The sequence below is a fragment of the Xenopus laevis genome, chromosome 6S (assembly GCF_017654675.1).
Source record: "Xenopus laevis strain J_2021 chromosome 6S, Xenopus_laevis_v10.1, whole genome shotgun sequence".
Lineage (NCBI taxonomy): Eukaryota > Metazoa > Chordata > Amphibia > Anura > Pipidae > Xenopus > Xenopus laevis.
This window is the reverse complement of record NC_054382.1, coordinates 65,894,044-65,907,692: the sequence shown is the minus strand read 5'-3', so window position 1 is coordinate 65,907,692 and position 13,649 is coordinate 65,894,044. Positions and strand designations below refer to the sequence as shown.

Below are 13,649 nucleotides of genomic sequence, written 5' to 3'. Positions count from 1 at the left end.
TATGCTCACAGAAGATATTGTAACAGCTATGTGAGTGCATATTTTGCTCAGGTAGGAACAAAAACATAAATGTAAAAGCAACCTCGCAGCTGGTATGCAACAGAAAATACCCTTACTTCACTAAGCATAATTACTAAATACATTAGTCATGCACACTCTCTTTTTACTTCTATATTTCTAGTCATATAGAGTAAAGTTCATTTTAAATAGTCTGTGCTTAGCATTCCTGTTTCTTATGAAAACATGATTCATGGTGTAATAATGTGATGTTTTTCCCTCCAGACCTTCATACAAATGTATCGTACATAGCTGTTAGTAGGCTACGCCATGCAACATATTACACTGCAAAGGCTCTTAACTGTTCACTATATTATTTGTGTGATGCATTTTGTCTCACAACAATTATCTTCCTTTAATGATCTAAATGGTCTGCTCATTATATTATTTAATCTAATTGGCATTACTGTCAATCAAGCAGTGTAGGGAGAAGAAAGGAAAATAATTTGTTTTGCAGCAGTTACAGTATTTAAATATGGACTAAACTTCAAAATAAACCAATAAATGTGAAAATGTATTGCACAATGATACATACTTTATTCAACGTAAATAAATAAATACAAGTTTATACCAATGTTCCTTTAAAAGTTCAAATCATTAAGCTTGCTGGTCATTTAAATGATAATGTATTTATTGATTGGTTATTTATTTATTTAAATAAATATGTTTAAAGAGTCCAGTTCATAGATTTGAAATTAGTTAATCTCCTATAATTTTATTTTTAGAAAGTAGTCACAAAATCTGTGAAAATGGAAACCAAAGTCAATTAGCTGGTTATATTTCATATTACATCTCCAAATAGTATATTCAAAATATAGGTCATACAAACTGGTTAAACAGATGGTAGCTGGCAGACAAATTAATGGTGAAGTAGAAGGATATTATAATAAGAAGGAGAGAAAGGTAAAGTTATAAAACAAATACAGCTATGTCAGCTAACCCTAGACAGACAGACAGACAGACAGACAGATAGATAGATAGATAGATAGATAGATAGATAGATAGATACTGTATACAGTATTTCAGAAAAACAAAACAATATGCCTTCAGTGGTGTAAATGTGAAAATGAGGCAGTCTTTATTTTGATAATTTTTCCCTTTGATAAATTTCCTCCAAAAAATACTATACCAGTGAAGTTAAAACTTGGAACGGTGATGAACTATGTATTCACTTTTTATAAATATGCCTTTTCAAGACATAGTGAATTAGTTGAAGATGATCACAGAAAGCCTCTGTGATGCATTGCTTAAATTCTTCATACAATAAGGCATATTAACAAATGGGTGAGAAATGAAAATTCCCCTCAACATAGCCAATTTACTAAAAGAAGAACACACATTTTGGAGAATAAACTTCTCAGTGGTGAAAATATACTTTTCATTGACATGAATTCGCATCCCTTCTCCATGTGAAATTTCTAAAGTAAATATTCTCCAGTTCACTAAGAGCACAAGAATTAATTTTTGCCAAGAGAAATTTGTACAGGTACAAGGCTGGTGAAATACCTTTATAAAGATAGAGCAGCCACCTCACCCAAGCTAATTTTCTATATACATTATTTCTTCACAACAAATTGTCTATAGAGAATTTTCCCCACTACAATCGTATGGAATATTTCTCTTGAAAAATTATACTTATGGTTATTAGAAAATATGAGATGTTTTGTGAAAATACACATGGGGAATTAAGGTGAATTTTGATGAAGTTAGACGAGGGGAAAAGTCACACTTTATTAAATATGCCCCAATTTTCACTAAGAAAGGGTGTTTAAGTAAGTAAGATACATTTGTCTGTAAGGGTATAAGCGTACTTTTATGGAAGCAGGAGTGTATGCACTGTAAGTTGTGCTCACCATTAATTTTTAAAACCATTAGGCAGGGGTGCAATGAGGCTGTGACCATAAAATACATATACACAATAAAAGAGGTCCTCTGCACTCAACCCATTACCAATATATTTAAGACAGAGACATTTTGTGCATACTGCTACTGAAAAATGCCTTACCCTTTAAATAAAACAGGGATTGTATGTCCATATATTGCAGTATATTTAAGCTGGCCAACTACGTCAAAGTCATCCCATATCTGGCCAGTCCTATGCTTAATTTTCATCTGATTCATTAAGAATTCTATTGCTTCATTTAACAAAGGGACCAAGTTTTACCTGCAACTTACTAGCTGCTTTCAAAGAAAAACTCCCAAACTTGGCTGCCCTTTTATTAGACACCAGTGGGATCACCTGACCTATATATATATATATGTATATTCCTCAAAAAAAGACCAGCAACACTGAGTTAACTTGCAACAAACTGAAAATAGACAACGTGACGTTTCGGTCCACACAGGGACCTTTCTCAAGGCAACCATGCATGTATCTCAAACAAAATTTATACCCTTCAATCAATCAATAGGAAGTGACATCATCACCACAAAGTGACTGTTGCAAAGAATCAGTGCATTCAATTAGTGCAAAGTGATATGTGCTTTAAAGTGTTGCTTGTATATCAAAACAAGTTCATCAAATATTCGATGAATATGCAGTGTTCAAATATTTTATGAACTTGTTTTGCACTTTGTGCACATTTTCATCTCCAATTTGTCCCTGTATTTTAGCCTCCCAGCCACTGTAAGCTCTACGGGGCAGGGACCTCCTTCCCACTATGTCTCTTACCACATAGCACTTAAGTTGTTTGTCCTGATGTGAAGTCTAAAAATGGGACCCTAGCCTTTGAAAGTTACAACCATATAATGTTGTATTACATAAAGAAGGATGTAGTCTCATACTATCTCAGTGTTGTTTAATGTACCATGATAGGCCCTCTAGCCCATGCTGCAGATTGTGTCTACATCCCTGCGCGAACCAGTATGCACATGAGTGAGGGGGCAAGGTGACTGGCTGAGTTGCCTAGGGCACCTGGCTAGCTTGGCCTGGCTCGGTTAATCTCATTAACTTCTATTAAACACAAATATATGCATTAAGATTCCATCAGCAATATGCCTTAAGAGATGTCCTTTCGAAGAGCAGTGTATGACCTCTAACACCCAAAAGCCTGGAAAGTCTAATTTAAGGTATAAAGAAATTGTTTTGCAGTCTTGTATTATTGTTCTACTACAATCAGTGATGCTACTTAATATCAATCAGTTTAAAACTGAACAGGGTCCTGGCTGTCAATAATACAAATTTAAAATATAATAATCTCCATCATAATTAGTTTAATTAATAATGCTAAATCAGCATGTGCAACTGGAAATGCAGACTACTGAATTATATTTAGAAAACTGGTGTTCACATTTCTATTGTTATTCTTTAATTTCATAAAGAAGAACAATGTTTTGGAACTGAGGAATAGAAGAATGTCCCCTTCAAAACATAGTATATTTATAGATAATCACAAATACTAGTTTCTAATACCTGGACCCAATTTAGATTTTATAATCATCATTAATAGTGATGGATGAATTTGTGCAGTTTTGCTTCGCTGAAAAATTCACAAATTTAACTTGAAATTCGCTAAACGGTGAAAAATTTGTTAAACCAATTGAAGTCAATGGGCACCAAAATAATTTTGAAATGCGTCAATTTTTATACGCATGACTATTTGGTCCAAATTGCAGTCAATGGACGTCCAAATAATTTTTATGCGTGAGAATTTTTATGTGAGCGCCATTTTGATTATTGAATCTCCCAGACTCATTCACAGGAATCATAGTATTTTTGACACCAGGGCTACCCAATTGGAGGCTGACAAGTGGAAGATTTTTAAAGCCCCCATAAAGGCCTAAATCTTCACAGACTGGTTTGTATGACATTATTGTTGTAAAATAATGTGATCCAAAATATTATACACCTTCTCAGGCTCTGAGGTTTACAATATTGGTTTAGCAGTACTACTACTACCAGTACTATGCAAACAATATTTTCTTACTGCATATATAATACAGGTTTAACCTTCACGACCCTATTCACAAGTTTAAAATGTAATAAAATGTCTTTCATCTTTATTTTTTGCACTGAAAAACTGGTGTATTTTTCTCACGCATTGCTATAATTAGTAATTATTTCCCCCTTATATATTCCCTTTAAATCTTGGCAGTTATAATAAAAACGGAGATGTTAATACTTTTATCCTCAACAGTTTTTCCAAACTGTTTGGGTCCATTAGGCAAATCTATTGGGAAAATAAAAAATGAAAGTATGGCAAACCCTTAAGAAAAAATAGTTTACAGAGCCTGCAGTGTGCTATTAAACTAGCACACAGTTGCAGTTTCTGTTATAGGCAATCATCTTCTGCTTTTGATCTGTCAGAATAAGTTGGCTCAATGAGCTTTTAGCAAAAAAAAAAAAAAAAAAAAAAAATGAGGCTTACAAATAACACTAAAGTAAAGTCTGAGAATAGTAAATTTTTTATATAAGTCGCCCAAAGAAAATGCAATTACTGGGATAACAGTTTAGAAACATATAGGAAGAATATATATTACTCAGATTTATGCAGATAGAAAATGACTTTGTATAGTACAGGTATCTTTCACAACTATTCCTTACAAAACGTGCACAAATAAATTAATATAAAACATAAATATGCAACTGTTGCATTTGATGCAATTAGTCAAATTCTTGTGCTTTTACATTAGATAGTGCTCAGAGTGTTCATGTTATAAAAACCATTATCAATAAAGGAATCAATACTTTCTCATTATTATAACATGAAAGATTTTTCAGTCCACAAATATACAGTAATGATTTGTGAGTACATTAATTATTTGAACAACAGAACATAAAACTGTAAAATTAAGCAAACCAGAAACTGGTTTACTGACCACAACCTCCTGTTACTTTGCTTTACAGTACGTTAAAATCAAGTTACTATATAAGGCTAATTTTATTGTATTTCAATGTTTTGTGACAACTATTTTACACATTGCATGCACATAAAATAATCTTTATTTTAAATGTTCTTCCATTTTCCCTCAAACAGTTAAATAATATCCATCTTTTTTTCCTTTTTATGTATTTTTAAGATTCCTTTTGATGAATAATAAAAAGAACTCCAACAGTGAGTGTCCTGCTGGGAAAAGTGCCGTCTCAGGTACAGGAGCCTTCTTAGGTTCAATTTTCTTTTGTCTGATTTGAAGCATGTATGTATATGTATGTGTGTGAGTCAGTGTTCTTTTATTGTTTTTTATCTCCCTGTATGTTCTTTTAAACCAAATGCTTCCTAATTATAAAAAAAATCTCTTTGAATATGTTAAAAATTAGGACTGAATTATGAAACCAATAGAAAGTGGGAAATGGCATGATATGGCACTTCAATTGCATCTTTGCATCTGTATAAATTAACATAAATGTTTGCACCAAATACAAGCAGGTAATTTTCCATATAAATAAATGTGAAGTGAAATTGTAAGTAGTGGTTGGAGAACTTACTCACCAGGTGCGAATTCGCGGAAAACTTCCCCATTTCGTCGCCACTGAATAAATTTGCAAACTTGCTACAGAAATATATATTTAACTTATGCGACGATTCTGACGCCAGCAAAAATTCAGACACTGGCGACAATTCTACGCATCGGAATTGTTGTCTGTGTCGGAACTGTCACATTCATCAAGAATATTTTGATGCCGGCGGGAGAAATTCGCCCATCACTAATTGTAAGGGGAGGTATGTTTAAGGGAAATTGATGTGCATTTAAACACCCATTAACTGTATGTGATTCTACAAGACCTACTGGTCTAAATGAAAACTGGACTTTTTCAGTTATCACCTGTTCAAGCTAGTGTTAAGTTAAGGTACCCTTGTACTCAAGTGCCAAGGTAAATGCAGCAAGCAAATGGTGCATATAGATGGGCACATGTAGGAATTCTGGGTATGGCATTTCAATTACCATAATTCTCTGACCATTATACACCTAGACGTGCACATTTTTGAGTAATATAACCCAAATTACTTAACAGTTGTAGACATTAGAAGAGTTATTTAAAATAATGTGAAAAAAAGGAACCAAAAAAGCAAAGGAAAGCAAAGTTACGCAAGTTAACACTAGCCAGCCACAGAAATGGTAAACAAATTGGAACAAGTAAATTGATGAGAAAATCTTAAAGTGAAACTTATCAGGATTGATCCGATTTTTATCTGTAACTTATATTTATTAAATTATTGTAAGACCCCTATATGTTATAAATTATTATGAAGTGCTGCATAAATTGCTGGTGCTGCCCTTATAAAGAAAATACTGCTTCTGTGCAAACTGCACAGTAATAATGTTTTATGAAGTAGAAAGAGAAACCATTGATACAGATTGGCTAAACTGAGGATATAGATATATTTGTTTGCTCCTAAAGCCTAATCCATGAACCAGAACATGTATTTTAAAAACTGCAATGAAACTACTCTATTGGAAGAACACAATCTTTTTCTTAAAAACCTCTGTAAAACTGTTTGCATTGAAAGCTTAGGGAAATAATTTAGTGATTCCAAAGTTCTAAGACTGCTAGCACGGTTACAGGGATAAGGGGATTTCTGAGTCATGGCAAGTAGCAAATAAGAATATTTGGGAAAAGAGATAGTTACAAAAAAATACAAAAATAAGACTAAAAGCACCCAGGCACTGCCAAAACAAGAGAGGAAAACTCTTCCAGCACTTAAATTCAGCCCATGTAAATCCCTTTAAATATATTTTACAAAAATTGATGAGTTAGTATAACATTTTGAGCAAAATATGTAAGGTCACGTGCCACATCAAAGCCTCTTGTTTACCGTGAGTCCTATGCCAACTGTGTACTAAATATTAAGGTGCAGTGGTAGGATTGTGTTCACTTATACTTTGTACTCAGAAGCTATAGGAGCAGTTTTATTTATCATGCCCCTATAATTGTAGTTATTTCACTGCATGTAATGCAAATGCATTCTGTATATGTGTTCGAATTGGAAACCAAGAAAAAAGAAACATGAGGAATATACTGAAATTAATTTTTATCTAATTTTGTAATTGAACATTTAGACATTATAACAAGAGAAAGCAACATAATGCAATATTTACAGTCATATGAAAAAGTTTGGGAACCCCTCTTAATTCTTTGGAGTTTTGAATATCATTGGCTGAGCTTTCAAAGTAGCAACTTCCTTTTAATATAAAACATGCCTTATGGAAACAGTAGTATTTCAGGAGTGACAACGTTTATTGGATTAACAGAAAATATGCAATATGCATCATAAAAAAATTAGATTGCATAAATTTGGGCACCCCAACAGAGATATTACATCAATACTTAGTTGAGCCTTTTTTTTGAAAATGTAACAGCCTCTAGACTCCTCCTGTAGCCTATGATGAGTGTCTGGATTCTGGATGGCAGTATTTTTAACCATTCATCCATACAAAATCTCTCCAGTTCAGTTGAATTTGCTTCAAATTATCCCATAGATTTTCAATGATATTAAAGTCAGGGGACTGTGACGGCCATTCCAGAATACTGTACTTCTCCCTCTGCATAAATGCCTTTGTAGGTAGGGTGTTTAGGGTCATTGCAACCCCTGCGTAACTTCAACTTTGTGACTGAAGAATTTGTTAACATTGGGTTAAATTTATTAACAAGGGCCATAGTCCCTGGACTATCCCCATAGCATGATGGAACCTCCACCAAATTTGACAGTAGGTAGCAAGATTTTTTTCTTGGTATGCAGTGTTCTTCTTCCGCCATGTAAAACGATTTTTGTTATGACCAAATAACTAAATTTTTGTCTCATCAGTCCAAAGCACTTTGTTCCAAAATAACTGTGGATTGTCTAATGAGCTTTTGCATACAACATGCATCTCTGTTTGTGGTGTGAGTGCAGAAAGGGCTTCTTTCTCATCACCCTGCCATACAGATGTTCTTTGTGCAATTTGAGCTGAATTGTAGAACGATGTACAGATACACCATATGCATCAAGATGTTCTTGCAGGTAATCTTTGGGTTGTCTGTAACCATTCTTACAATCATCTGCCGGTCCTGTTTTTTCTTGGCCTGCTAGACCTGGGTTTAACAGCAACTGTGCCTGTGGCCTTCCATTTCCTGATTACATTCCTTACAGTTGAAACCACAAGCAGATTTGTTCCGCTGCCTATAGGATTGCCCACACATCAAAACATTCTGGATACTAATCGTAAATTGTACTGTAAACCATGTGCCACTGTCTCCTGAATGGGCAATATTGAACTCATATTCCCAATGTCAATTGACATTTGCCAAAGGGAACAAAAACCTCCTGATAATTATATCAGTAAAAGCTATAAAACAATACTTTAGTGGTGGATACACACCAGCCCACCTCTGTTCACACTTTTTTTTAGAAAAAAACTATTTCACGGGCTCCTAATGGAATGGGTAGAGGCATCACTACAAAAAGAAATTCACACTAACACATTCTTTTCCACTTGGGAAAGTTATATCAACACATTACCATTAGAGTATAAACAATACGGTATAGAGTAGAATGGTGCTACAATACCCGCCTATTTACCTACCTGGGGACTAAAAGGGAGTGCAGCATTAGGAACCCGGATCCAAGTCCCTGTTTTCTTACTTTTGTCCTTTTCTTTTCTCCTTTTTTCTACTTTAAAAAAACCAAAATCTTGTGTTTACCTGTTACAAAGTTATATTTCTACGTGAAGTTAGCGCAATATACAGGAACTGCTATAACCTTGAAAAAACGAAGATTTATGTATTTGTATATTGTATTTTTCAATATAACCTAACATCTATGCAATGTTTACTGGTCATTAACCTGTTCCTTACTGTGCTCCAAATAAAAATAATTAAAAAAATAAATAATGCATGTATACTTCCTACTGCAAAAACATTTGTTGTTAAAATTCTTACCAAGCATTGTTTCCTCACAACTTAGTAACAAGTCCTAGATGTTTATATGCTTTTCCATCTAGAGTTTAAACAAGTCATGCATACTGTATGTAACGTGCAAGTCATGCATACTGTAGGTAGCTTGTATTTGATGTTCTGTGCATATCTTCCAAAGATTTACTAAATCACAATGAAATTCTTTAAACCAGTCACTCTATGACCAAGCAGTAGTCCACATCATAGTCTGTTGTTGTTTTAAAACAGCAACTAAAAAGTTTGTATCTCAATGTACCTCTTAAAGTCTTGGTTGTTTGTGATCTCTTTCTGTGCCTCTGATACTAAGCAATATATTTAACTACAATTCTAATTTAACATTTATTATTACTGTCCTTGATTTTTCAAGCAGTCTGAAAACCTTACTTAACAATAAAATGGTGAAACATCAATTTAAAAAACTGTCCAATGTTAGAAGATTAAATTCTATGATGGAAGGTAAAAATGTATTTTTGATTAGCTGTATATATATATATATATATATATATATATGTAGGGCCCTATAGGGATACAGGCCCTATAGAGTTAATCTTTTCACCATTTCCTTGGGTTATTGGGTAGAATCCCTGTTACAAAATAACCTTTACAGTGATAGGCTGAGAGATTTGATGACACTGCTCTGACTCACTCCTATATAGTGTGTGCAGGGAGTGGCCTCTTCCTCTTTTGCCTCTGGATGCTGATCCAACTGGATGTGCTCAGGGGGACTGAGTGCAATAGGCCCAGAAGAAGGCATGTGTCCAAGTCGGGGACCAGGAAACCCCTGTGAATGAGGAACAGATATACTAGGGCAGACTTGTCATAGTCTCTCTAGGAGAGAAAGGCAGAGAGGTGAGAGAGAAAGAGCAGCTGAAGCTCCAACAAGGATTTGCAGTAAGGGAGTAGCTTCCCAGAGGCTCTGTGTGTTGCCTCCAGTCAGGGACCTCAGTGAAGAGGGACTGTAGGGTAGAAGCTGCTTTCCTGACAACTTCCAGGAGGGAAAGGTTGTACTGCATTTGCCTGTGTACTCTCTGTGTGAGCCTGCCTTTGATCTGTGTGAACACTCAATATGCTGCTTTCCTCAACTCCTGCGTGAGTACTGAAACCTGTGGTCATTTGCCCTTTTTGGCATAATAAACCGTTCCTGATTGTTAAGAACCTCCTGGCGCCCAAGTTGTTTTTTGTGTGCACAGTAGCCTGGGGGGGGATGTAGTGTGTTCTAGCTGGTGAATTAACCCCGAGTGGCCCAAATAGGTGTTACATGTATATATATATATGTATATATATTGAACACACAGCCCTATGCATCTTGAAACAATACCATCTGCCCTATGATGTAATAAAGACAGATCACTATTCAACTTCAATAATGCCATATGCCTTAAAAGCAGTAGAGAAACAAACAGAGAAAGCCACACAGTAATATTTATATAACCAGAGCCCACATAAGCACATAAGTATTTTTGATACATGATTCTCCCATTTCCAATCTGTGTGTCTAAGCAGCATGTTATATTGAGAGACTCACTATTGGTCAGTTATACAGATGGAAAATGTTATGAATTAAGAAAACCAACCTACAGGTTAATTTCATCCACTCATTTTAAGACAGTGTAGTGCAGAAACATACAGTATGTAGAGCCAGTCAAGTGGTTCCACATAAAGCGAGTCTCAACAAAATGAATCTAAGATACCTAGGGGCACATTTACTTCACTCGAGTAAAGGAATAGAATAAAAAATAATTCGAATTTCAAATGGTTTTTTTGGCTACTTCGACCATCGAATTGGCTACTTCGACCTTCGACTATGACTTCGAATCGAACGATTCAAACACAAAATCGTTCGACTATTCGACCATTTGATAGTTGAAGTACTGTCTCTTTAAAAAAAAACTTTGACCACCTAAAACCTACCGAGCATCAATGTTAGCCTATGGGGAAGGTCCCCATAGGCTTTCTAACAAATTTCTGATCGAAGGAAAATCGTTCGAACGATGGATCGTTAGATTCAAAGGATTTAATCGTTCGATCGAACAATTTTCCTACGATCGTTTGAATGAACGAATAGCGGTAAATCCTTCGACTTCGAATATCGGAGTCGAAGGATTTTACTTCAACGGTCGAATATCGAGGTTTAATTAACCCTCGATATTCGACCCTAAGTAAATGTGCCCCCTAGTATGCCTCATGTGCAGACATATAGACAGGTTCTGAAACCTTTGCTGATATTATAGCATTTCTAAAAGACTTTGCATTAGCTGTTGACACATTCTTGGTCAATAAGAATGACGAGATCAGGACTAAAATTTTGGAATTCAATATAATCTAACAGGTGTTGAGTTGTAAGTAGGGCTCAGTGTAGTTCGTCAAATTTTTCCCACTCCCATCTCAGTGAACCAATTTTTTTACCATTTCTGCTTTCTGCATTGGGACAGAACAGAAAGGCCACAAGACATTGACCTATAAAATCATGATTGGAAAACAGTTTTTAATATTTTACAGATGTTCCATATCTTAATGCATATTTTTCTGAAGGTACAACCTAAATAATGATATTAATAATAAAAATATAATAATACTGGCCAAATGTAGAAACCAATCTGGGGTTGGGAATTGCACACCAACATGTTGAGGTGGAAATAGTACACCAGCAGGACATTCAGAGACTGGGAGTGCTTTCAATTACAGTTACAATTGTAATTTTCCATGTTCATTGGTGTTGCAAGAAAAGCACAGAGCAGTCAACAGCCCAAAAGCAATTTGGCATTACCACCAACAGGAAAAAAGTCCATAGCTGGAAGAAAGTTAATTAGCTTTCAGAATCAATAATCTAAAAATAGTAGGTTGCCAATGATGCGTGAGATAACTGACTGCAAGCAGTTTACAAATCACAGGCAATATCAATGTCCTTCTGATGGTACAGCATCAGCAGATGCCACTTAACAACTCCTCTAGATGGCATCTGCACCATCTGAACTTCTGAAACTGTCTGAACAAAAAAAAAATCACTTACTATTCCTTAGGTTCATGCTAACCTAAGGAAAATAAAATGGTGGTATAGCTAATGTTTTTTCATGTTTCAGTGCAGGGGAAACCATTTTATTTCACTAGCAAGGGTGCTAGACTTTTATTGTCCTTTAAGAGCTCTTCTACCTTTTTCCTTCTAGCCCTACTTGAAATAAAAGCAAAGGTTGCAAAAACAGCTTGAGCAACTAAAGCATTGGTGCTGGAAAAACATTTTTTTCTTATAAACTGTCTTTGACAGGAATGACAGGCATAATGATATGATAGCTGATGTAATATCACTTCCCAAAATTCCCAGTGGTTAGATATAAATGGTGAAATTTTCAAAGAGAGAAATAATGATTCTTACGAAAAAGAAGAGAGAATATTAAACTCTGGAATTTAAATTTAAGGTGAATGCCGCATCTGAGATGGTGTAAAGTTTGGTGTACTGGTGATGTAAAATGATTCACTGTTTTATAAATAGAGGTATGGGACCTGTTATCCAGAATGCTCAGGATATGAGATTTTCCAGATAATCGGTCCTAATTTGGATCTTCATACCTTAAATTATTGACTAAAATAGAGTCTATGCTAGATTCAGAGATTTATGGATTACAGGTTTCCAGATAATGGATCGCATACCAATACTTATGGTTTTGGTTTGCTGATTTCTACAATGGAAACACAGTGTAAAATTACATATAAAGTGACATAAAACGTTTCAAATATACTATTTATGATCACACTTTTACTCTATTTCTCTGGCATAATTCATTTTACACAGTTTGATAAACAGGATCTTTGTGCATTTTATTTTTTTTCCAGTGAGAGAGGATTTCATCAGCTGGGATACCTTGCGTTTTTACACCTCCTGTATAAAGTATATAATTGGTTTGTGTTAAAAAATAGTTTAACCCATATGCAAAGTTTAATTGTTCACCTTTGAGTTAACTTTTAGTAGAAAGTGATATTCTAAATAATTTGCAACTTGTTTTCATATTCTATTATTTGTGATTTTTCATATTCTATTATTTTTGAGTTATTTAGCATTTCATTCAGCAGCTAGACAGTTTGCAATTTCAGCAATCTGGTTACTAGGGCCCAAATGAACCTAGAAACCATGCATTAATTTGAACAAGGGAATGGTTTGTGAATAAGAGAGGGCCTGAATAGAAACTTGAGTAATTAAAAATAGCAATTAAAATATATTTGTAGCCTTACAGAGCAGAAGAAAACAAATAATTGAAAAAGAAAAAATGAAGGCCGGTTGAAAAATTGTTTAGAAGTAGCCATTCTATAACATATTAAAAGATAACTTAAAGGGGGCGCATGCGCAACATGACCGAGTGAAGACGCTGTTCTACGTCGCTCCGCAGTAAGAGGCCATAAATCCCCGAATATTAGCAGCTTTTGGCACACAATCGATCGGGGAATCCCGTCATTGCACCCTCTGGAAATGGGGAAAAAGAAGCACCTGGAACTGACGGGCACTTTGAAGCCGTTTCTCAACAAATCTGCGGCTCCTCACAGGCACCGGCGGGCCCAAGATGGCGGCGCGGACTCGGATCCGGAGCACGCTAGCCCGGACAAGGTACCTAAAAGCTCTCATAAGCGTGCAGCTTCACTCCACAGACTGGCAGCTGCCGACAAGCCACGCAAGTTAAGGGACGGGGGAGACTATTCTGATGGCTGCAATGCATCGGCTTCCAAGTCGCCC

The 13,649-nt window shown here is 35.3% G+C and overlaps 1 protein-coding gene across 1 annotated transcript in view; it reads left to right on the top strand.

The window, feature by feature from the left end:
• The window catches only part of cdh18.S (cadherin 18 S homeolog), a 355,950-nt gene that overhangs the window by 82,928 nt on the left and 259,373 nt on the right, over positions 1–13,649 (top strand). Inside the window, exon 2 of the mRNA XM_018269418.2 lies at positions 5,077–5,144. The gene's annotated coding sequence lies outside the window, so the exon portion shown is untranslated. The remainder of the gene's footprint in view (positions 1–5,076; positions 5,145–13,649) is intronic.